The sequence below is a fragment of the Triturus cristatus genome, chromosome 11 (genome assembly GCF_964204655.1).
Source record: "Triturus cristatus chromosome 11, aTriCri1.1, whole genome shotgun sequence".
NCBI classification, from domain to species: domain Eukaryota; kingdom Metazoa; phylum Chordata; class Amphibia; order Caudata; family Salamandridae; genus Triturus; species Triturus cristatus.
Window position 1 is genome coordinate 712,849,071 of NC_140594.1, and position 25,414 is coordinate 712,874,484.

The 25,414-nt window shown below is 50.7% G+C and overlaps 1 protein-coding gene across 1 annotated transcript in view; it reads left to right on the forward strand.

Moving 5' to 3' along the window:
- PCCB (propionyl-CoA carboxylase subunit beta) overlaps window positions 1-25,414 on the forward strand; it is a 548,767-nt gene that overhangs the window by 65,980 nt on the left and 457,373 nt on the right. The gene's annotated exons all lie outside the window — the stretch shown is intronic.

Genomic DNA, 25,414 nt, shown 5'->3' on the forward strand with positions numbered 1-25,414 from the left:
GAATTGGGAGTTAATTGGCATTCAGGTGGCAGTGTTAATCAGGACTAGTGAATTTTAGCATTTTTTGTTGGATTAAAGCCATAGAGCCATAGCATCCTTTCAGCTTAATTGTTTTCAGGGCAAATGTAATCTGCATTGTTACGTAGTGTTAGTAGGTTATCTTAACGGAGAACCATAAAGGGTTTAAAAAAAAACAAAAAAGAAATCTTTCCTCTGATATTTTCACAACTTCCCTCTGTACCAATATAGTGTAGCTATATCTACTGTTCAGACGCATAGACTCGAAGTATATACTGTTTTCAATATTCCTCCAAAGCATGTGCACAGGACCGCTGCTTGCGGTACCCACAGGAAATAGGTTCTGGTTACCCACAGTGCATGTACTTGCAGTACCCACAGGGCATGTGATTTTCTCTGATGGCATATATAGTGCTGGGAATGTTGCTATGCCCTCTTCTTAATAGCTCCTGTACCCGCAGAGCACTGCCTTTTTTGTAAATATTTTTTATTTGCATTTTGACCACAAAGAAAAGAACACAGTGGGGTCTGCAGGCACACAGCATGTTAAACGATGACAGTTCACATTGCAGTGGTGAGATCAATATCATAAGGTATAGCATAGTAAGAGTACATATGTACAGATGGGAGATCCAGTGTAGGGAGTCTGAGCAGACCGACCCTGAGCACGGATGAGGTGCATGCTATCCTCGGACCATCCCAGTAGTCCAGGGCCGCACTTGCGCAGCATTGCACTCATACTCATTCAAAAGTCCAGGGGAGACACTCCCTCATACTCCTTAACTACTCAAGGAGGAACCCCCAAGTTCAGGACTGTTCCATGCATTGTAGAGGGAGAGCAGACCACTTCTGATGCGGGCTCTTTTTCCAACATTCGCCCGACAGGTTCCAACCTGGGAAAGCCAGCAAGCAGTACAGCATCCCAAACGGGTATCATCACCCTTGTACTCCCCTTGCTTCTTCCCTTTGAATCACTTTGCACTCAGTCTATTTTATTAATTCCAATCCCCATTTATACACATAAAGACGGCGGGCCAACTTCCAACTCAAGTTAGTTGCCTGCAGGCAGGAACCAACGCCAGAACCACAAATCAGTCTGTTGCCTTCCGAGCCGCCTCACGCTCATACAGGCCCGACAGACACACTGGAGGGATGTGCTCAAGGACCCGATCAGTAGCTTTGTAAATCACTTTAATAACGTTTGTCCAGTAGGGGAGAAGTATTGGACAGGACCACACCATGTGGAAGAATTCTGCATCATCCGTACAGGATCTAGGACAGCTTGAAGCCGTGGCAAGGAACTTGGCATGAATACACTGGGGGTGAGGAGAGCCCTGTATAGGTAGGAGAACTGAATAAGCTTAAAGTTAGCATTGATAGGCACCCCAGGGGTGTGCTCTAATCTCCTCCTTCATGAGTAATCAGACAGCGATGTACCCAGGTACTACTCCCAGTGCCGACGAAGATCCGTTAGGGCCATCTGTGTCCTCAGCAGAGCCCTGTAGAGCAACGGGACCACTCTCATCTGGCCCGTGATGAGGAAGTGGTGACAATAACGGTCATTCTCTGGCGTCTCCTCAACTCCAAGGTCCCACCAGTCCCTTAGTGCTCTGTGAAGCAAAAAGTGTGCCACTGGGAAGCCATGTGCCTCCTGAAGCCGGTGTGGCGCCGCGGCCAGGGCGACTGACTCCGGAATCTGGGGATCACGGTTCGATCGCCGGCGGCAGATTAGCCCAGCACCATGTGACTCTGGGCAATAGCTTGCTTCATCTTCCCGACGCCCCCCAGCGCCTAGAGACCCTTACGGGTGATTGTTTGCGCTTTACAAATGTGGATTATTATCTTCCACGAACATAATGTGCACATCCGGAGGGTGCTATCCTGCAACTGTTATGTTGATGCCCCGCTACAAACAAGATGGCGGCAAACTGAACAGTCCTATAAAGCCTTGTTACCAGGGTAAATGGGGCCTGTTTGGCAACACTTAATAGTCCATGGGGCTCTGAAAATCCTTACGCTGGAACTGCATTCACATTATGCAAGTGAAGACATTGTAAATGCTGGGGTTAGTCTGTATGGAAGGGTTTCCAGTTTCAGCAGACCAGGAAACTGAAGCACTGAGATTTCAACTAAATTCCCCTTTAGCCCTATTCACACAGACTAGTCAGTCTGTGCATTAAGATAACTTTATTGTCCGCTTTCCTCATCACCGTCCTAAGTCCTCTCTTCGTGAGTCATGTACCTTTTCAATGCAATCAGTAATTTTAGCTAATTTATTCCCAAAAATTGCTTTAAATGCACTTTTGATTTAATCCTTTTCAAAATTTTCACGGGCGGGGGAACCTCCTATCAAAACGCTACTTGAGGCAGGCTCCCTTGCTGAAATTCAGATTGGGTATTAACTCTGGCTTTCAGCATTGCCAGTTGAGGATGTGGGTGGAGCCAATAGAGTAAGTGGGCAGAGCTTGGAAAACTGTGTGTGGCCTCCGACAAGTATTTGAGCACCTGAACTTCATATTTTACAAATTAAGCACTGCAACTAGCCCACCAGCTACCTCCAGTAAGCGCCACAGAGATGCGTTGCAGAGAGGTGTAAAGAGGCCACGCCCCTTTTTACACCTCTCTGCAACGCAGCTCTGTGACGCTTACTGGAGGTACCTGGTGGGCTAGTTTGCCCCCAGGGACCCTCAGGATTGAAGGGGACTTAATCCCCCAATTTACAATGTGCCAGGGGGTGCTTTGCACACTTGCTATGTCAGGCCCCGCCCACTCCCTGGCGCATTGTAAATTGGGGGATTAATTCCCCTTGAGTCCTGAGGGCCAACTAGCCCACCAGGTACCTCCAGTAAGCGCCGCAGAGAGGTGTAAAAAGGGGCGTGGCCTCTGAACACCTCTCTGCAAGGCAGCTCCCTGGCGCATACTGGAGGTTCCTGGTGGGCTAGTTGGCCCCCAGGAACCCTCAGTATTAAAGGGGAATTAATTCCCCTACTTAACACGTTCCAGGGGGCTTGTGTGCTGAGTGCTGCAGGGAGGGGGCGGGGCCTAACTGCAATGCCTTTTTTGGGGCTCTGGGGACCCCGTCCCCCACGGCCTGACTTTTTTTTTTTTTTTTTTTTAATGTAAACGGGAGGGGGGCCGCGTGGGCCTCCTTCCCGTGGCCAATTCCGGCCCCGGGGACCCCGTCCCCCGGGGCATAGCCAGATATATTTTTTTTATAGGAAGGGTAAATAAATTTTATTCATAGGGGGGGGGGCTGTGTGGCCCCCTCCTGGGCCACTTCTGGCCCCGGGGAGCCCATCCCCCAGGGCCTGGCCACTTCGTTGGGGACCGTGGGGGGAGCCCCAATGCCCCCACGGTCCTGCCGGCTCCCCGCGTCCTGCAGGAGCCGGCATTGCTTTTCCACATGGGGGGGCTGCTAACATGCAGCTCCCCGTGTGGAAAAGCCATCCGCTTTGGATTTTGGAAGCGAGAGCAGGTTTCCCTGCCCTCTCTTCCAAAATCCAAAGCAAGTTTGCTATGACCAGGCGGGAGCTGTCCCCGGGGTTGCGGGGGCCCCTGTGGGACCCCGCATATATTTATTGCAAATGCCCCTGGGACCTGGCCCTCCCGGGGGCCTCAATTAAATGAAGCGCGGGAGCCCGTGCTTCATTTTTTTTAAAAATTGGGCGGGATTCACGACCCCAGTGCGAATTTCGCCGAAATTGGGGGAAAAAAATGCTTTTTTTGACCCAGCATGTCCTTGTGGGACCTCCTGAGCAAGCCTAGGGGCTCAGGGTGTTTCTAACCTGCCCCCTTTTCTTGTTTTTTCACGTTTTATTTTTTTCTTCTCTTGTGACTCGGTTCTACCGAGTCACAAGATGGCTGCCAACGCTTCCTGGTTTGGAGTGTTGACAGCCAATTAGAATAAAGCTCGTGGTCGGGAGGGTGCGCGGATCCACCGTGTCTCCTAGATATCGATATTTTTATTTTTTTTATTTCTCAGCAACTACTGAACGGATTTAGACCTTTTTTAAAAAGATCGCTTTCTGAACCAAGCACTACCTTTTTGGCAAATGTGGTGTCATTCCGTTCAGCAGTTCAGGCTGTAGCCTTGCCCAAAGTTTCCTATGGGAAATTGATTTTTTGACTCTTATTGTTTGAATTTCTCAGCAACTACTGAACGGATTTACACCATTTAAAAAAAAGGTAACTTTCTGAACCAAGCTCTACCCTTTTGCCTTATTTGGGGTAATTCCGTTCAGCAGTTCGGGCTGTAGCCCGTCTCAAAATTTCCTATAGAAATTAACATGGGGAAAACGTGTTTTGGGCCCCCCTCCCTTTTCTCTCAACCCCCGCTTGACGAATCACCCCAAAACTTTCAGGATAGGAGCTGACCTGGATAGACTTCTGTTTTTGGAGAATTTCGCGCAGATTCGTCAAACGACGCCAAAGTTATTAGCAAATCAAAAAATGATTTTCCTACGGAAACTAGGTTCTAACTATAACTACCTACTGGCGAGATATATTTGTAATCCCTCATCGGGCCGTCCTGGCAAATAGTAGAGGAGACTACGAGCATACCTATGTGCTGCCCGGTCCCACCATGCATGTTTCAGATATCACCTCACCAGTGCGAACCTTAGTCAAAGGGCTAGTGGGAATCGCATGCCTTCCGGATATTCACTGAGCTGTCTAATGTCTTTGGCAGAATCGCTCCCGCTGATCTAAAGCCAATAGCAACTGCTGAATGTTTAACATTGTGCTATGCTTGGGATAAAATCTTTTTGGTCGCGTGGACCAGTGACCACCTGTCCGGGAGCAGTAGGGCCGCAAGGATTCTGCCTATTTCTCTCTTTGCATGTGCCGGGGTCACTTAGGCTTGATAATCAAATTGCCACAAAAGGTCAACCAGGACAAAACGTTTTTCTCTTGTCTAGAGTGCGCTCTCTACCTTCCTCAAAAGGTCGCGTGGGAGATCGTCCAGTTGTGACTCTTGTCGCTGAATAGCCGAGAGCAGCAAAGCACACACACACCCACCCTGCTAGAGAGGCAGTGTCCATGGATCACTACCTTCGTGGCTTCCCACTCTACCTCTGCAGACGAGACTGACCCTGCATTAACTAGCCTATATTATGCAACATGTTCACCCAACAAAGCCTAGTCCTTGAGCATCGAGGGGGTCCAAGCGCCATGTGGGGACACAACGTATTTGTGACCACTGGAAGGAGCAAAACAGATCGGAATGGTTGGAATACGCCTTCACCAGATATTGAGAGATGTTTATTTGGGCATTCACGCGCTGCAGGAAGACTTTGCTTTTAGATTCAACACTGAATCACTTGGGGACCAGGAAGAAAGTATTCCTTATAATTGTTGCTGTATTTAATACAGCCTTCATGTTAAGATTTGTAAAGTGAACCCCAGTGGGGTCTCCCCTCGTTGGATTTTGGATACATGATTATGGATACTTGTGGATCCATGTGTGGACGCCATCCTGGCTTGGAGGAGTTCTTTCCCTTGAATCGCACAGCATTTAGGCTGTCTACATCCCTCTAGTCCAGAAGAAGATCGGCCGTGATGTCTAACTACTGACATATACACACAGGGTCAAAACGTCAACAGCAATCCCATTGTTTCATGTTCTCTGTCAACCATCTTAAAGAAATGCGAATAATGATAGAGGATGTTGTTGAACTGAGGATATGAGAGAACAGCCATTTTTTGTAATTTGTTATGTATGTCATGTTAAAATCAGTCTGTGTCTACATTGTGTAATGTTAAACTTTTTTTTCACTGTATGACACTGTCACACACCAGAAAGGACGCACGGTCAGGGGATCGATAGAACACTGTTTTATTAATTAAGCACAGCTCGTTGTCTCTGGGTTTGTTCATGTCTTTGGTCTTTCAGGGTCTTGGCTCAGGATTCCTGTTGTTGCACCAAGGGCCTTCCGGTGTCCCTGGGGAGGGTTCTTCTGTCAGGGTCTCTGCCTCGGTAAAATGAGAAGGGGTACAGGTTGTTAGGAACCCTATACATGCAAGCTCTGGCTTCCACCCGTTTGGTGAAAACGAAAGCTAAAAGGGAAGAGCACCTCGTGTCTTGGATACTGGGTTACCTCACCCGGCCGGTTGCAAGATGTGCAGGCAAAGAGGAGGCCATGTACCCGCGTGATCCAAAGAGAAGAAAAGTAAATAATAAAAAAAAAAAAAAAGGAAGGAGGTTTCGTGAGGGAACCCGCCCGTGTAGGAAGGGAGAAAGGGCCAAGAGTTCTATCTCCACTCAAGGCCTCTGTGTGCCGCCCTACGCAAGCGCCGCTTAGCTGCCTTGTTTTATCGTTCTTACTATCTCTGGGTTATAAGTGTCACCCGGTCCCGCACCTCAATACCCCAGGAAGGCCACCCGGTGAACCGCCCAGCTTTGCCAGACCCTCCCTGTCCCTCTTGGCACTTGCCTTGTACTGTGACCCGGCAACGGGGTCACGGCTGCCTCGTCCTCCGCACCTTCCCGAGGGGTATCTCCCTGGAGCTCCACGTCGCCGCCGGCTGCTGGTTCTGGCTATGCCTCGTCGTTGCTCCTCTCGCTCTTGTCCATTTTGGATCCTTCTCCCCTTCTGGTGCTGTCTTCGTCCGTACCGCCGTCTTTGTCCTCAGGGTCTGATGCTCCGTCTTCATCCAACGTCTCGCTGTCCAAGTCCTGGGTCCAATATACAGTTAAAATCACCCCCTATATTCCTCCATGATCCTCCGATAGCGGAGCATCAGCGGAAGGAGAGGAGAATGACCAGTCAGAAAGGCAGGCAGGTCCACGTTCAGGGCATGCACATTTAGTAGTAGTAGTGCAATATTTCAACTATCCAAGCGGCCTAGCGCTAACACATACCTACCATCTGGGTCGGTTACTGTGCTATGTAACTGGAATGGCCTAACCCAGTAAATACCCCTCTGGGAAAAAGCAGAGTAAGTAGTGGCGTATAGCTGTCCCCTCCAATGCCTGCGAATGGCCCGAATGATCCATGTAATTAATTTAATCTGGGCTGTAACTCAAACCATGCCAGGTAAGAACACACGATGTCCCCCTGGCCACCCCACTTTATTCGGTCCCTCCTCACCACTCAGATCATAGACCTCCACATCTTCCCCATCCTCAATAAAAGTCCCCCCAGGACTGTGACATGAAAACATGCGGTCCAAAGAACACAAGACCCTTTAAGGAGCCAACTACGTCCAGAGAGAGACCAACCAGTTCCGTAACAGAGAGACCTAGTCTAATAGTCTTGCCAGCCAAAGGAGGAGATGGGGCAATCAAAAATGGCCAGTCTTGTACAACGGAATAGGTTTCTTAGGCCCCCCCCCACACCCAGCTCCTCCACAGCACACCCAAATCAAAAAGAAAGGGGAAAACTGAGGAAAGAAGCAATATTACAGAGAAAGCAGCCGCCACAACGCCGAGCCGGGGATTATTATTATTTAGAAATGTATAAAGCGTTCAGCTACCCCCGACGGGGATGTCCCGGCGCTGACAACGTGAGAATAAGAAGGTCAGGGAGGGTAAACTGAAGAGGAACGAAGAGGCTAGGGGCGAGAGAAGAACCAGGTCTTCAGTTTCCTTCGAAACAGAGGCTCAGATGTCAGAAATCTGAGTTCCAACGGAAGTAGAGTCCACAGTCTGGAGGTGGCCACGGCAAAGGCCCTGCCGCCCGAACGAGCCAGGCGGAAGCGTGGGCAGAACATAAAGCGAAGATGGTTAGATCTCAGATCCCGCGTCGCCTGAGTCAACCTGAGTCTATGCATTAGATATGCAGGCCCTCGGCCATTGAGAGTTCTGAAGGCAAGGACTAGAGCTTTAAACTGAATGCGATATCTCACTGGAAGCCAGTGTAGTTTGGCCAAATAAGGTGAAATCGAATGGCGATAAGGAATGTTACAGATCAGCCTGGCAGCCGAATTCTGTACTGTCTGCAAACGATTGATGAGGTACACTGGGGCCCCAACGTACAAACTGTTAGCGTAGTCCAAGTGGGATGTTATTAAGGCATGGACTACAGTGCTGCGGGACTCAAGAGGCAAAAAAGGGATGATTTTTTTAATCATTCGGAGTTTTCCAAAACAGGATGATGAAACTTTATTAATTTGGGTTTAACAGGAAAGCGCTGTGTCAAATTGAAAGCCTAATTTGCGGGCAGCTTGAACTGGCGCCGGGGGAGGATTAAGTTCAGATGGCCACCAAATGTTGGGAGGGATGGCAGATTTCTGATTGAAAAAAAGGACCTCCGTTTTATCAGCATTCAATTTTAAGTTGTTAATAGACATCCAGGAGGCGATGTTAACCAGGCATTGGCGGAAATTAGCTAAGGAGCTTTTGGAGTGATCCTTGAATGAGAACACAAGCTGAGTATCATCAGCATAAAAGATCACTTTGACGCCCCAAGATTCGACCACCTTCGCCAACGGCCTGACGTACACATTAAATAGGAGTGGGCTCAGGGCAGATCCCTGCGGAACCCCCCATATTAATGGTTTCTCCGTGGAAACAAAAGAGCAAAGGTCGACCTGTTGGAATCTGCCCGTCAGAAATGATTTCACCCAAGCCAGCGGGATCCCTCCAATGCCCACCTCCAAAAGACGGTTTAGCAAGATGTTATGGGAGATGGTGTCGAATGCTGCGGATAGGTCGAGGAGGACCAGCATGGCCTCCTCTCCCCTATCCACACATTCGCGGATTGATTCAGACGCTTCCAGCAGGGCTGACTCAGTGCTAAAGTTTGGCCTGAATCCTGACTGGGTGTCATGAAGCAGATGGTTCGTTTCTAGATATTCGGACAATTGCTCTTGTACCGCCTTCTCTAACACTTTAGCTGGTTTAGGGAGAAGTGAAATGGGCCGGTAGTTACTAAAACATAATGGGTCGGCACCCGATTTTTTTCAAGATTGGTAGTAACAACGCATGTTTCCACGAAGAGGGAAAAAGGCCCGATTGCAAGGAGGAGTTCCAGATTTCTAACAGAGGTTTGTTTAATCAATAGCGGAGCTATTTCATTCAGAATCTGAGCTGCGGCTGGATCAAGCGGGGATCCGGACTTACATTTTAGAAACAAGGACAAGGCGTGGTCTTCGGACAGAGGTTTAAAAGAGGTAAATACTTCAGCGCGCGTGGTGTCATTGGCTGAAGTAACTGCTCTAGGAACCTGTTGAATAGTTGCTGTAATGTTCACGATTTTCTCATGAAAGAAGGCCGACAAGCCATCACTAAGTTGTTGGCTAGGGATAACGGGGCATGCCAAAGCAGAGGGATTTGCGAACTCCTTAACAATGTTAAAAAGGGCCTTGGTGGAATTTTCAGCTCTTTTAATTTTATCCGTAAAGTACTGTTTCATGACAATGCGTTTGAGTTTATGAAACTCTTTGAGAGCTGATCTGTAGAGGGCTTTGGACCCCGGATCGTATGATCGGCGCCAGATACGCTCCAGTTTTTTGCATTTACTTCTATTATCCCGTAGTATCGTTGAGAACCATGGAGCTGAGGGTTTAGATCGTAAAGAGGAAAGGTTCTGCAAAGGGGCAATTTGTTCAATGGCAGCAGAAAGATCTTTATTAAAAGTAGATACAACTACATTAAGATCAGCATCGAGAGGATCAGGGCTGCTCCTAAACAATTGTTCCAGGGCCATAAATGTGACTTTATGCCACTTTCTACCCTGATCTCTGATGGTAGGAGTCATCTTAGGTGGTCTGGGAGTAGAAACTTCAAACGGAATCAAGTAGTGGTCAGACCACGTGAGGGGCCTAGGTGGAAGAACATTAAGGTCGAACCAACTGGAGAAAATTAAATCAAGGGTATGTCCTGCAGAGTGAGTGGGGCCTTTAACCTTTTGGGTTAGATTCAAACCTTGCATGGAGTCTAAAAGATTTTTGGCACGTGTACAATCATATACATCAATATGATGATTAAAATCACCTAGTACAGTGAAGTGAGGGTGTTTAAGGGAGAGCTCCGCAATGGCCGCCAGTAATGAGGCAATTGCAGGCTGGGGAGTGTTAGGGGGGCTGTATACCAGAGCGCCTGAAAATATGGCAGTGGAGGCATCTGAGATGGAAAAGTAGAGTGCCTCTATAGGACCTATATTGGGGATTTTCCTCGAGGTGATACTTAAATGATTCTGTAAAATAACAGCAATTCCACCTCCAGGCTTTCCTCCCTCGCGGCTAATTCCCATTAGGCGATATCCAGGGGGTGTGGCCAAGGCAATATCTGGATTAGAAGAGTCCTTGATCCACGTCTCTGTGAGAAAAAGTAAATCCCAGGACATCTCAGAGAGTAGTAGCCATATGTCACTTGCGTGACACGGCAGAGAGCGGCAGTTCAATAGGCCGGCCGTGTAGAGTCGAGTCGGAGTGGGAGGAGTAAATGTAGGGGAAGGGATAGATGTATTAGTCGAAAAAGAAAAAGTGCATTGCTTACATTTAAAATAAGGACGGGTAAGCGAGGTCAAATTACACCGCACCTGGGGAATACAAGCTTCCTTGTTCAAGGCCATCAGCTGGGATCTAGACCAGGAGTGCCTTAGGGTGGAATGGAGACCGGCAGCGTAACTGGCCCTAGGCCCAGAACTGGCGCAGACGGGCTCGCCTTCGGCGCACCGCCGGCGCGCCCGCTGCGCCCGTCCGCTGCGCCTCCTATGCCAGGGAACCATTTTATGCCTGTGTGGCGGGAGGGGCCGAGCACTAGACCGCTCGCCAGCTCCTTGCCTCACTCAAGATGGCGCCCGAAGTCGTCAACCCCAAGCAGTACCTAATCGTCTGCAATGGGTGCGATGGCGCTTCGAGGAGGACAATGGGTTCCCAGCATGTGAGTACAAACTCAGAGTGCGCGAAACCTTGTATTTAAAATGAAATCAGAATCAGCATAAAAACGAGTCAAGTGCAAGTTCAAGTTAGAGTAAAGCAATAAATCACAATCTCAACATACGCTAGCACAGGGTCCCGGCTTCCGCCTCAGGACCTTCCCATTCAACTGTTAGGGGATGTTCGTTGTGAAGCGTCCCAAGCTACTCCAGAGAGAGGCAACAGTTTCCTCTGCTCTGGTGTGTTCCAGGGCCACCTGGGACAGAGTAGGCTGGTATGCCCTTGTATGCTACAAGTACTTTTGCTGCAGGCGTGGTGGCCCCTGTCGTTCCGGCTGTTCCAGTCTCGCAATACCCTTGTCATATACATTGAGCTAATATCATGGTGCCACCGGGTCCGTGCAGAAGTGCACCTTTTCCCCTGCTTGAACTCTCAACGAGTTGGGAACAGTAAGGAGTGTATAGTACACCCAGGGACCATGTGCACTGGCTTGCTGCAGCAAGTGTTCCCTGTCCTGGAAGTGGAGGAGGTGGACAACCACTGGGCGAGGTGGTGCCCCAGGGCGAGGAGCCTGTGCTGCACTCGATGAGCCATTCTAGGGCATTGAATTCGGAGAGACCCTCCTGACCTACCACCTCCTGCAACCAGTCTTCCAGGAAAGCCAACAAAGAATCTCCTTCAGTGTGCAATTCGGACATTGTTCTGGCTGGCCTGCCCTTCCTGATAGTCAAGCCAGGTGGCGAAGCGCCATGTTTGGGCCTCCAACAGTGTAATACAATTATCAGTGATCTGTACAGTGGGTTCAAGGGCTGTACAGTGCCCTCCAGTGTATTTTCCCTCCCAGACAATTTCCGGGAGTCCTCTCGGTTAAGGCTAAGTTCCGCCATTATGAAGTCTATCTTACCCTCAAGCTGACCCCCAGAGGCTCGAAGGTGGGCTGGAGCTTCATGAATTTACTTTCGATATACTTTGTGTTCACACCCCTGGACCCACCTTTATCCCCTCCTGGGAGGGCCTCAAGGGCGCATCATCCTTAGTCTGCTGTGTGCACCCTATGGTAACCCCAAAAGTAAAGGAAGGGGTGCTGTGGCTGGTCCCTGAGAAAGAGAGAAGCCGGATATTACCACCCAACAATGGCTCTATTGCAGTGGGATCTAATTATGGCATCCCAGCAACCTATAAGATTAACCTAGGCAACTATAGCATTGTCCACCAACCCAGAGCCCTAGTCATCAGAGGGCAGTAGCAGAATTGTCACCAGCACCACCCAGGGAGTGGAGTGGAGTTTCAAATTATATGTTGATCATTCCAAGCGGTCTGCTCACCCATTTCCTCGGGTACCAATAGGGCTTGGTAAAAGTGAGATCAAAGCGATAGATGGCAGGGAGATGCAAGGTTCATTTCAATCAGAACTTTTGCAGCATCGGGCGGATTATAATATTTCCTGTAGCCTCTCGGGTTAAAAGCAGTATTCTTTTTTCCGGAGGGGGAGGGGCGGCACATTTCTCAACAATCCTATTCCTCTGACATCACCCCAGTACAATAACAAAATGGTCAGGTAGTATGCAACAATTTTAGATATACAGAGTCATTCACATCCAAAATACTAGGCTTTCAAAAAATGATAAATCACACCACAAATCCAGGGGTGAAAGCCTCTTTTCCAAAGATGTCAACTAGTAGCGCTTCCACAAATGTGTCCATCTTTCCAGTGTTTGTCGATTCCGGGACCCCAATAATGTGGAGGTTGTTGCGGTGGCTGCGCGCCTCCAAGTCTTCGTTCTTAATGGCAATGTCTTCTAGAATTTTTCCATGCGAACCAGTCTTTTTGTTGACTGAGCAGCCCTGTCTTCGAGGTCGGATATCCGCCCTTCCGCGTTGTCCAACCGTCAGTCATGGATGTCAATCTTGCCCCCCAGTGTGTCCAGGCGTTTGTCAAGTGTGTCGAACCTGCTATCTATCGACTTGAAACCGGTTCTTAGTTTTGTCAGTAAATCGGGGTGTGAGGAGGCAGTGTCTGGAACAGCGGCTGAATCCTGGCCACCCTCTGCCAAGGTAGAGCTGTTGGTGGCGACGGCGAACGATAACAACCTTTTGGGATCCTTTCTGCCCATACCTGTGTGAACCTGGCGAAGGGGATCGCATGCCGCTAGTGAGAAGAGCTATCCAGAAGTAGGAATATGGTACGGCGCATTAGTGCCAAGATGAAATTGGATAAGCACCGCAGCCGTTGATGTGCAGAGTTAGGGCCACCGTTGTGCGCATACTCAGGGGTCCGTTTTGTCACCAGGTTGTCGCCGCAGGCGTTCGTTGGGTAGTCAATGTTTATGCGGCCCGCATGCGGCGATAGAACCACTTTGCAGCGGATTATCTTCAAGGTGCGGTCACACCGCGATACAGGACCTAGGCCACTTAACAAAGTAGGTCAGTTGCTGCTGTCTGATGCGGCGCTCGGAAAGATCAACCAAGAGATCAGACAAAGAATAATACAACATAAATCCCGGATTAGAAAAAATGTAGAAACCGCACCCCTGGTCAATCACTGGCGGAAAATGTTGCATGGAGAACAAGACCTCCGTTGGACAGTAATTTCTAAAGTGGAACATGACCCAAGAGGCGGAGACATGGAACTCAGGCTCGCTCAACGCGAAGCAATGCTAATCGTGAAGTTTAATACTGCAATTTCAGGCCTCAATGAATTATCAGAGATCTTTAAGCTATAAAGACTTTTCACTTACGTTCTCTATGTGAGACAGCGAACCTGTCCCTAGTGCCAATGTTTCTATGTGCCTCTTGGCCTTTTAAGACCTATGCTTTGCATATGGATCCATTCCATGAAGTTGCCCCTCCACATTTTGCCCCCATGCTATCGCCCCAACCAGCGTACGTGTTTTATCGGTCATTTTTCTCAAGTTCTTTGATTGTCGAGGCTACACGGGACTACAATTCCCAGAATTTCTGCAGCCTGCCAGAATACGATTTAGCGCGGAACAGGAAGAGTGATCAGTGAAGTTGTCTTCCGGGACGATTTTGAAGACGTCGGTTCACAGCCACGTTTAAGGTAACTGTCCTCTCCCGACGGCATGACTAACAATCCTCCAGCATTGGTAGATCCAGTGGGCAGTGGAGTCACACGATTCATACTGAGTTTTATCCCCTTAAAGTTTCGCCGCCTGAGGCCCGCAACATTTATTGCTGCACGCCCACTCCGTCTACTTCACTTGGACGATTAGCCCACGTTAAAACAAGGTATGCCTAGTTTAGTAAAATGGATCGCATTAGGCGTCATCTAACTTTGTTTCCCTTTAAAACTTCATTATTCCGCATCGATTCACTTTCTGATTACGACAGTTTTTACTCCCTTTGGGAGCTGGATTCCTTGGCTCTGCCCCTGTGTCTCAAGCACGTGCAAGGTAAAGGCTGCCTTTATTTTCTCGTTGCCTTCCTGCCTTTTTCAACTTACTGTTTTTTCATTTTCCCACCTGTAGCATTAATGTTAGACCTTCTATCTCACTTTACTTACAGTGTACCCCACATTGAAACTCTAAACCACTTCTTGTAGGTAAGTTCAGTCACATTGACTTGGCGTCTTGCGTGGCTTGCACTCTCATACTCTTCAGATTTATATCCATTTTCATTTTTCTTCTCATTGCAGTGTCTTGGTCCTGAAGAGAACCCCAACACCTAAATCCAACGGGGTTCGAAACGCGTAGACCTTCTTTCTGTTTTCTCCATTCATTTGAATCCCTAGTCCGCCTGGGTGCTTTACTTTATCTGATTATAAAATGTTGACAAATTGAATAAATTTTTTTGTACACCCCCTTAGCGGTATTATCTAAAAAAGTTTTTTGCTTGGAGATCCCTTTGGTTTCTCTCAGAATCTTTAATCGTAACCAAAGGCACATTGATTCTAGTTGTTTATATGAGTGTTTGGGTGAATGAGGAGTGGTGTATGATTGATTAATAGACTTGTTTCTCTGCCATGTGGGCAGTAGAGCCTTAGTGTGTTTTTTACTGTTGCGAATATATTAACTGCCATTTGTTGATACATTCTTCCTTTTCCTTTGTTTACTATTTGAATCTTTATTGTTTGTCCAGACCAGTATATTCTCAGAAAATTATTCATTTTGTATGATAAAAAATTAGATCAAGTCTGAATAAAACACTATTAATCAGTACAGACGTAGTTGTTTTATTTTTCTTCTACAGTCAAGTAGTGTAAACAATCGTCAGCATTGGCATCCTCTTTAGTTTTCCATGTCTGATGCGGCGCGGTATGGGATACCATTATCCCAACATTATTTGTGGCCTCAACGGTCGCACCAGTATCTGGCTCCACCAGGGCAGGTTATGGCCTCCCGATCCCCGCTGTCGCTGCGGTATGCAGATGAAACGGCGCCTCTATTACACAGTACCATGCGCCCAAGGGTGAGGCCTCAGGGTAGCCGCTACGCTGCTGGCAATCCGCCAAGATATAATGTCAGGCCTGCAGTATCCCCAGTGGCTCCCCCCCCCCCCCCCCCCCCCCCCAATGTCCACATGCGCAGCCGGGTTGCTGCCTCCCTGGCGCGCCCAAGGACCCTGTCACCCCAGGGGCCTATAAGAGCGTCTGCAGTGGTGTGCGCAGCCCCCAGCGTGTCCTGGAAAAGGAGGTGGGCACAGCGACGGCAGTAGCGAGGGGGGGGGAAGGGGGGTAGCCAGCATCGCACTCACCACCTCAAAGGCCAGTATCAACAATTGCAGAGCAGGCTTCACCGGGAGTTGCAGACGGGGACCCGGCTATCGGTGGCACGGAAGCTCAGGGCCCCGCCGTAGGCCGAAGCAGGCTCCTCCCCCTCCAGCGTCCGGAACAGTTTTCGGGTGGTTGCGGGCGGGCTCCAATTGTGGAAACACCACCACTGGTGCACAGTCGGTGGATGGTGAAGCGCCTCGTATTACAGTGCAGAAACTAGCAATATTAACGGAGACAGACGGATGTTACTGGAGCAGTCAAGCGGAGATCCAACGCCCCTAGCAGTGTCCCTTTCATCGTTTGGGCAGAGTGCCTTAGCGGCCCTCGCTACTCCAGCGTGCCAGGGCGTCTTGGTCGAAGTGAGTAATTCGTCCAATTGTGTTGCTTCGGTTCAAATATCATCTGGCCTTCCCCTAGTGACACCACAGTCACCCCGGGGGGCCCAAGACCTCTCAGCATTACTCTAGCCCAGGCATGGGGGAGAGCGCCCTCACAGTCCGTCTCTATTGGAAAGTTGTGCAGTCCCAGTCGACAACGCGGGCCGCCATTTTTATTCATGACGGGCTTTCTTTAATCTGCGGGCTGTCTGAGTGCTACTTGCCTTCTCTACGGTAGAAGTCTGGCATTTGCGGCAGCTGCTGATGGTCAGGGGCTCACAGGGGATGCGTAGCTCACGACGTCCACGACCTCAAGTCATGGCGGATAGCTCCCCACCCGCCCGCCGAGCATTTCCTTCATGTTGATTTGTCAACGATAGTCAAGGTTAGAACTGTGAATATATGGAGTTGAAAAGCACATCAGTCCAGCCATGGACGCAGCGGTGTATATCTGAACATGAATGGAGACATGGCTGCAGACCTGCCCACATATAGGGGACAGACTGCAGATCTGTGTACGTGTGAGTGCAAGACTGCATAAATTAAAGTGTGGGACAAAGCTGCAGATTCTGTGTGTAACTGTATTGTGTTCAGGGAATCGTTGCAGATATGCACTGTCAAAGCCCCATTCAGAGGGTCACGATAAACGCAGTAGCTGCTGGGCCCAACTGGTGGTTGAGGCCTTTTTTACTCCAGATGTCCTGGAGCCCGACCTACTATGGATCCTGAGTAACTGGGCCAAGTACCCCTTCTACACTTGACTCTCAGTGGTAGATGTGGATGAGCAGTCACAGAGTCCTGGGGAGGGTGGGGAGGAAGTGTAGGTGAACAGACTCCTTCCTCAGAGTGCACTCAGCAGTGTCAATAAATCCATGTCAAGTCAAATACTTCATTTTATATGAAAAATTAGTATTTTATTTTTATTTTTTTTCTTCAAACTCTACGCATTCAAAGAAGTAACAACATTCATAAGGAACACAACTCATTTGAGTTCAGGGCTCCAGTGTTTCTCTGGCAAATCCCTGTCTCACCCTCGTTCTTGCAATGTGGGTTTGTTAGTCCCCCTTCACTGGTAGCCGCATCCCGGGAATGCTCATTAGTAGGCCATACTCCAATGTTCCTCTTTGACTCTTAAAAAATTAGTCCAAAGTAAAGCGACGTGCGACACTGGAAGTCACTGCCACTATCCCTACTAGGCCAAGCGGCCCTCTTCAAAATGATGGCACTACCCAGATTCCTCGACATCTTAAAAAATACGCCGTACGAAGGTCCTCAAACCTACTTTAACATGATAAAAGGGGCAATAAGGACACTAGTATGGGATGGGACAGGTGGCCCCCTCGGATAGCGGTTCATAAACTGGCCCAGGGATGGTACGATGGGGGAATTGCGTTACCTGATACCCAATCATATTACTGTTCGGCCCAGTTGACGGTTATAAATCAGTGGGTTCACCACCCCTTGACGAACCGTCATGTCGGATGGATAGATGGCTTATGGATCCGGGGGGGCTATAGAACTGCCCTATACACAAATCCAAACCTTCAACACCTGACAGGCCCAACAGCACAAACAATCTTCCTGTGGCATCAAGTGACAAAGAAACTGGGATGGCATAACAAAGTGACGCAGGCCCCCCCAGGTGAGGCCGAGAGGTTGGGGAGACTCTGCTCCTATGCAGGATTTCACAAATGTGACACCATCGGCATTTCAAGGGTGTGCGGCCTGTGCGTCAAGGGAAAAATACTCAAATTCACAGAATTGCAAAAATAATATGAAATGTCAGTAACTGAAACATGCAGATGCCTGCAAATACAGTATGCGCTGACAGCAACTATCCCAACTGACCAAGCTCTTCCGGTGGCCTCCCCAATGGAAGACAGACTACTGACCGACCACATGACTCGAAGAGCCATCTACATGACATATCAAAAAATAACCAATAACTTACCAGACCCACTCACAATGGCAAACCGATTTAGGTTACCTATACGACAGGGAATGGCAAGAAGTGCTTTCTTCCCCCAGAGAAACTTTCACATCGCGACTTAGGCTGATACAGCCAAAGTACTCCACAGGACGCGTTACTCATGCGACAGGCTGGTTAAAATGGGAAAAAGGGAAAATGCTTACTGTAACCAATTATGTGCCCAGGTGGGCACGTTCTATTGCATATTATGGGAATGCCCGTTAACCCACCAGTATTGGGAAGTGGGGGTGTCAGAGCTATGACAGGTATGTGGGAAGGACCTATCCCTACAGCCTAGACTGTGCCTCCTTAATGTGTGGAAAGCGACAGACATAACCTGCTTGGAGCAGGTTTGGGTAACTTTGTGGATGACAATTGCAAAGCGTAATATAGCCTGCAGATGGGGAGCACCAGATCCACCTACATCAGAGGAAGGGAGGCGAGATATGGACTGGTGCATATTTGCTGAAAAAACGACCTTTGAACACATGGGTTGCCCCTGGAAGTGGGACAACATATGGGGCAAATGGAATGCCCACAGAGGAAATCTTTGCGCCTCAACCTTCACACACAAGAACGGTCCTGGCTGGCAAGGGTGCACAATGGATGAAAATGTTTATGTAGACTTATGGGTCAAAATGGTTTGGTGCTGATTTTGAGGAGCACTTCGAAAATAGAATTGCTTCTAGTCTTTCTTGATTGTCCTATGCAATAACTGCCATAACTTAATAAAAAGATGTTTAAAAAAAAAAAAAGTCAAGTGTCTATGGTGCTGCAGCTCCCTCAACAGCGAGTCGCCTAGGGCCCAACAGGTCTGAGTCAATTCTTGCCTGCTGCAGCACGGAAGCATTCAGCGTCTCAGCAGGTGTCCTGCAGGATTCAGGGCTTTACATGTACTGCACAGCACTGCTATCCCTGTACCGTACCCTTCATAGGCATGCATACATCCAGCACAAAGTCACTATTCCTGCGCTGCGCAGCACTCTACATCTACCAGATTAGTCCCAAAGGTGAGTTAGCACACAGCAGCAGAACTTTAAAAAAGGTGCTTGAGCCTGTAGGCCACACAGGAGGACCTAAAAAAAGGACCTATTCACTTCTACTGATCATTACGTGTGATGCAGCATCTGAAAGAAACCCGTTCGATTCCTCACCTTAGAATATCCCCAGGAGTCAGGCTGGATCCGGAAAGATTTTTCGTCAGCAGTACCCTTGTGCGCCGCTAGGCGTCGTCTGCGGCTCCGCGTCCATCGTCTGCGTCGTGATCGCCGGGATGACGTCGACTGAGTACTTAGACGTCGCCCTCGCACGCTGACGTCAGTTCTTCTTTTTTCCGCGCCAGTAAGCGCCGATCCGGGAAGAGCATACCCTTTTAGACATTTTTTGACTAAACTTTTTGAACTCTTTTGGTTCCATTCTATTCTTGTCGACATCGACTCTGGTGCCGGTAGGGATGCCTGGCTTTAAGGCTTGTGACTCCTGTCACCGACTGATGTTGGTCACGGACCACCACAAGGGTGCCTCTATTGCCTTGGAACCAACCACGATGCCGAGTCGTGCCTCGACTGCCGGGCCTTGACTTCGAAAGCTAGGCGGGAGTGGTCCCGCTAGCTACTCGAGTGCCGGCAGTCGGCTCCACACCGCTCAAGGTCCCGGTTAAGGGACCGGTCGCAGAGCCGCAGCCCCCACCGCTCGTCGGGGTCCAAGTCTTCGAAATCCGGTAAGTCGAAACACAGCAAGAAGTTGAAGAAGCGACATCGCTCTTCTGACTCCCCTCGCCGGTCGCGCGACTCGGCTGAGGGTTCGGGTTCCCGTCGGTTCCCATACCCTCCAGTCCCTGGGACTGACGCAACTCCGGCGGAGGTCCGTGCCTTCCTCATGGCCATGAGGAACCTGGCTCCGCCGTCGACGCCTGCCGGCGCGCCTTCGAGCCCTGCAGGCTCGACTGGGAGGCCTAAGGAGCCTGCGGCTCCGGCGCCATCGCCGACTCCGGTCCCGACGCCGCAGGTCCCCGGGGGATCCAGGCCTGGATCCCAGTTGGCGCCGGTCGACCTCACAACCCCTCCGCCGGCGCCGACTCCTCCGGTGCCCCCCCCCCCCCCCCCCGGCGCCGTCCCCGGACGACGTCGTTCCCCAGTTTGGTCCCGGTCCAGGCCTGGCGTTGGAGCAGCGCCATCCGGCGCCGCACCCTACGCCGATGGGTGGTAATTTCATCTTCCGCCCGGCTCCGATCATTCCACCTGTATACCAGGAATCGGATGACTGTGACGACTGGGAGGGGTCTGAGGACCCTCTGGCCTAGCAGGGCCAGTTATCTCCGGACTGGGCAGACGAGCTGGGGGATGCCAGTGGGCTTGACACCTCCCCTGACACTGGCTTAATCTCACCTCCGACCGTGTCTTCGGAGGAAGGTGCTGCATTTTCTATGGTGCTGCGCAAGGCGGCCGGGAGGACGAACCTCCTCACCGAAGTGCTTCAACCATCAGCAAGCTCCTTGGAGCCTCTGCTGCAGTTCAATGAAGCACTCGTTGACGTTCCGAAGGGCACCTGGTCCAAGCTCTCCACAGTTCCTCCTGTGGACCGGAACGTGGCCCGGCGCCGCCGCCCTGCACCGGGCGACCCCAGTTTTCTGTCCATGCACCCCACGCCCGAGAGCCTGGTTATCCAGGCCTCTACCTCCCAGACCTCATTCCCGTCCGCTCCCCCGGATCGGGAATCCAAAAGACTAGAACAGTTTGGGAAGAAGCTGTTCTCCTCTCTTAGTTTGGGGTTGTGGTCTATCAACACCACGTGTCTTTTGGACCGTTACTCCCACTCCCTGTGGGATACGGTGGAGGACGTGCTGCCCCAGTGTCCGGAGGAGGCCCGGACACGCCTCGCACAGGCTCTTGCCGAGGGGCGGGATGCGACACGGCATGCAATCCGATGTGGACTGGACACAACGGACTCACTGGGCAGGGCAATGTCGACCACGGTGGCGCTTCGTCGCCACGCCTGGCTGCGGTCCACGAGTTTTTCCGGGGATGTCCAGAGCACCCTCATGGACATGCCCTTCGATGGCAGTCGCCTTTTTGGCGACAAAGCGGATAGTGCTCTGGAGCGCTTTAAGGGCTGCAGGGCTACGGCCAAGTCCTTGGGCCTTTCGGCCCCGCGCCCACAAACGTCCGCTTTTTGTCCCTTTCGTGGCCAAGGAAGGGGCGCCCCCTCACGTCCAACTAGCCACAGTCCGCAGAATCATCCTCCACGCGGACGTGGATTCCGCCGAGGCGGAGCAGGGGGACAATGTGCCGGTCCGTCCACATCTACTCCAGCAGCATCTGCCTCAAAGCCTTCCTAGTCCGAGCTTTCAGGCCCATTCCACGCCAGTGGGAGGCAGAGTTCGCCATCACCTGCTCCACTGGCGTACCATCACATCGGACAGGTGGGTGCTGCAAATCGTCCGAAGGGGCTACTCCCTCCCCTTTGAGGCGACCCCCTCCAACCATGCCACCGCAATGCCACCGAATTTCGAGGGATCACTTGTAACTTCTGCAGTAGGAAGTTACGGCCCTCTTGGCCAAGGGGGCCATCGAGCGCGTTCCTGGTCCAGAAGTGGGTCATGGTTGTTATTCCCACTACTTTCTGGTTCCCAAGAAGGGCAAAGGGGGCCTGCACCCTATCTTGGACCTCAGGAGCGTCAACTCCTTCCTCCGGAAGGAGAAGTTCAAGATGCTCACTGTAGCTCAGGTTCTGGCTGCCCTAGACCCTGGAGACTGGATGGTAGCGTTGGACTTGCAGGACGCTTATTTCCACATCCCCGTCCTGCCGGCCCACTGGCGTTACCTGCGGTTCATGGTGGGCCAGGAGCATTTTCAGTATACCGTGCTCCCCTTCGGCCTCACCAGTGCCCCTCGGGTGTTCACGGAAGTGATGGCGGTGGTCGCAGCTCATCTGCACAGATTAGGGGTTCCAGTCTTCCCCTATCTAGACGACTGGTTGTTGAAGGCGGGCTCGCCCCAGGCGGTCGTCTCCCACCTCCAGACTACGGCCGACCTCTTGCATTTGCTGGGGTTTTCCATCAATGTGCCGAAGTCGCATCGGAGTCCCTCCCAGCAGCTCCTCTTCATCAGAGCAATTCTGGACTCGGCGCACTTCCGGGCCTATCCTCCGGAACAGCGGGTCCAGGATATTCAGGCTCTGATTCCCATCTTTCGGCCTCTATCCCGGGTTTCGGTCAGGTTGGTGCTGCGGCTTCTGAGTCTGATGGCCTCGCATGCGGGCTCTGCAGTGGGACCTGAAATTTCAATGGGCCCAGCATTGGGGCAACCTGTCCTACCACGTCCTGATCTCAGAGGGCACTGCGACACAGTTGCAGTGGTTGCTCACGGACCGCGATTGGGTCAGTTGCAGATCCCTACCCCAACCGGAGCACGTAGTGGTGATGGATGCGTCCCTCCTGGGATGGGGGGGGGGGCCACATGGGAGAGGCAGAGATCAGAGGCCTCTGGTCTCCGGCGGAGTCCCGGCTCCATATCAACCTTCTGGAGCTGAGGACGATCCGACTTGCTCTGAAGGCATTCCTTCCCTCTGTCCGGGGAAGTGTAGTGCAGGTGTTCACGGACAACACCACCGCCATGTGGTATGGCAACAAACAAGGCGGGGTGGGGTCGTGGACCCTTTGTCAGGAGGCTCTGCGCCTCTGGACATGGCTGGAACATCAGGGCATCACCCTGGTGGTTCAACATCTGGCAGGTTCTCTGAACGCCAGAGCGGACGAAATCAGCCGCCGGTGCATGATGGATCACGAATGGCGTCTCAACTTGGACGTGGCGCAAGGCCTCTTTCGGCAGTGGGGAGAGCCTTGGTTAGATCTATTCGCCACCGAAGAGAACGCGCAATGTCAGCAGTTCTGCGCGTTGGAATTTCCAAGGCGGCAGTCGCTCAGAGACGCTTTTCGTCGCGAGTGGAGTTGCAGTCTGTTGTACGCCTTTCCGCCTATACCACTTATGCCCAGAGTGCTGAAGAAGATCAGGCGTGACCGGGCCCAAGTCATCTTGGTGGCTCCGGATTGGGCACGAAGGTACTGGTATCCCGAGCTACTCAGTCTGTCGATCGATCCCCCGATACGACTGACTCTTCAGGAGGACCTTCTGTTGCAGCAGCAGGGGACTGTCCCCCACCCGAACCTGTCCAGCCTCGCCTCCATGCGTGGAGATTGAGCGGCGGCAGTTGATACTATTTGACTTGCCTCCTGAAGTCTGTTATGTTATTCTGGCAGCCAGGCGTCCCTCCATAAAATCGGTATACGCCTGCAGGTGGAACAAATTTGTGGCATGGTGCACAGCAAAGGCTGTGGATCCCCTCTCTGCCCCTCTTTCTGAGGTTCTCCTCTTTCTTCTTTCCCTGGCCCAGCAGGGCTCTGCTCTGGGCACCCTCAAGGGATACCTTTCAGCTATTTCTGCTTTCTAATGGCTTCCTGATCAGCCTTCTCTTTTCAAATCCCCTGTTTCTCGATTATTTAAGGGCATTACTCACATGTTTCCTCCTGTCCCTTTCGTAATGCCTCGGTGAGATTTGAACCTTGTTTTGACCGTTCTGATGGGTGCTCCCTTTGAGCCACTTCATAATTGTCCCCTTCGTCTTCTCACTCTTAAGACTGCTTTCCTGGTTGCCATCACCTCTGCTAGACCGGTGAGTGAGCTCCAGGCTCTCTCTTCTAAGCCTCCTTTTGCTTTCTGTCCATCCGTCAGGCAGCAACGTGGGCCTCACTGCACACGTTTGCCAAACACTATTGCCTGGACAGCCAAGTCCGGAGAGACGGCTTCTTTGGCCGTTCTGTTCTCCAGGACTTTCTGGTGTGATCTTGGTTCGCAGACCCACCACCGGGGTTGGTATTGATAGTTAGATTCCTCACCGTAGAATAGATACCCTAACGTGTTTCTTTCAGATGAACAAGTTACTTACCTTCGGTAACGATATATCTGTAAGAAACATTAGTTAGTTAGATTCCTCACTGACCCACCCATCCTTCCCGTTCTGCGAACCGATATCTAGGGTTGAGGTCATCCCTTTCAGGGCCCTAGAATTTTTTGGGCACCAGTGTCGGTCTCTTGCATGGCTCTGCGTTCCTGGCGCGGAAAGCTATGTACAAGGACTGACGTCAGCGCTCAAGGGCGGCGTCTAAGTACTCCGACGTCATCCCGGCGATCACGATGACGGACGCGGAGCCGCAGACGACGCCTGGCGACACGCAAGGGTACTGCTGACGAAAAATCTCTCCGGATCCAGCCTGACGCCAGGGGATATTCTAAGGTGAGGAATCTAACTAACTAATGTTTCTTACAGATCTATCGTTACCGAAGGTAAGTAACTTGTTTATCACTGCGCATGTGATGCTTAACTCTTGGTGAAGGCAGTAGCCTTCCACCACTATGAGGGTAGCACTTTGGGCGCCCCTCCCGGTGCAACAAGACCGCAATCCGTGAGACGGGCCTTTGTCGTGGTGCATCCGCATTACCCTTGTTCACCTATGACAAAAAAATCCACATTAGGGATGTAGGCAGCAGTACATTTGGGTACTGAGGGCAGGGGTACATGCATTTACCATGCATGTGACTTTTCTATCCCAACACCTACCTCTCTGGGGATGAATCTGCCTCGTGTGCAACTTTGGAGGCTGAGCTGTGTTCCTTCTAGGTACCGAGCATCCATTGTATGTGCATTCAGTGGTGATGGTGGGCCTATTTATTGGTCTCTTCGACTGAAATAAAAAAATACATGTAAAATAAGTTGCTTTCCTGGAGCACATTCTGCCTCCTAAAAGCAAGTAGTGCCTCTCCGATGTTCATGCAGTAGTGAACGTGCATATAATGTGACCTAAAACAAGATCAGCTGGCCACTAACTTCCATTTCACTGTTACCAGGAGCATGGATTCCAACATCTTTAGAATAAGGAAACTGTTTTTTGCAGCCCCCCCAGCCCCTCACTCACACACAGACACACACACATTTTGTCACCATTTGGACTACTAGCTGATAGGTTTTGGACTCCCAAGAGTGCACTGAGGTCTGCTAACCAGACCTCAGTGCCAGTGTTCTAACCCATTAGAAAGTGTATCTCGAATTGGCTAACCCCCAGTCCCTAGTATGTGGTACCTAGGGTACCAAGGACATGTAAGGCTGAGTGTTCACCCAGGCCAGATTCACTGATTGTGCCACCCTGTGTGTGACAAGGTAGAATGGGCTCCCAGCCTGTCACTGGAGACTGGAATTGCAGTTGTCACACTGCCATTTTGACTTTGCCATTACCATTAATGACAAAACCACCACATCCCTTAACAGTATATGTAAGTCTGCCCTAATGAAGGCTCATAGTGCCCTAAGGCAGGGAGCTATATATTGTTAAATAGGGCATGTATGTATATATGTGTCCTTTCAGCAAAACCCCTCAAGTTGTTGTTTTGCTGTGTAAAAGGTAGCAGCCCTATTGGCTAATAAGGGTTACCTGCTTGCACCTCA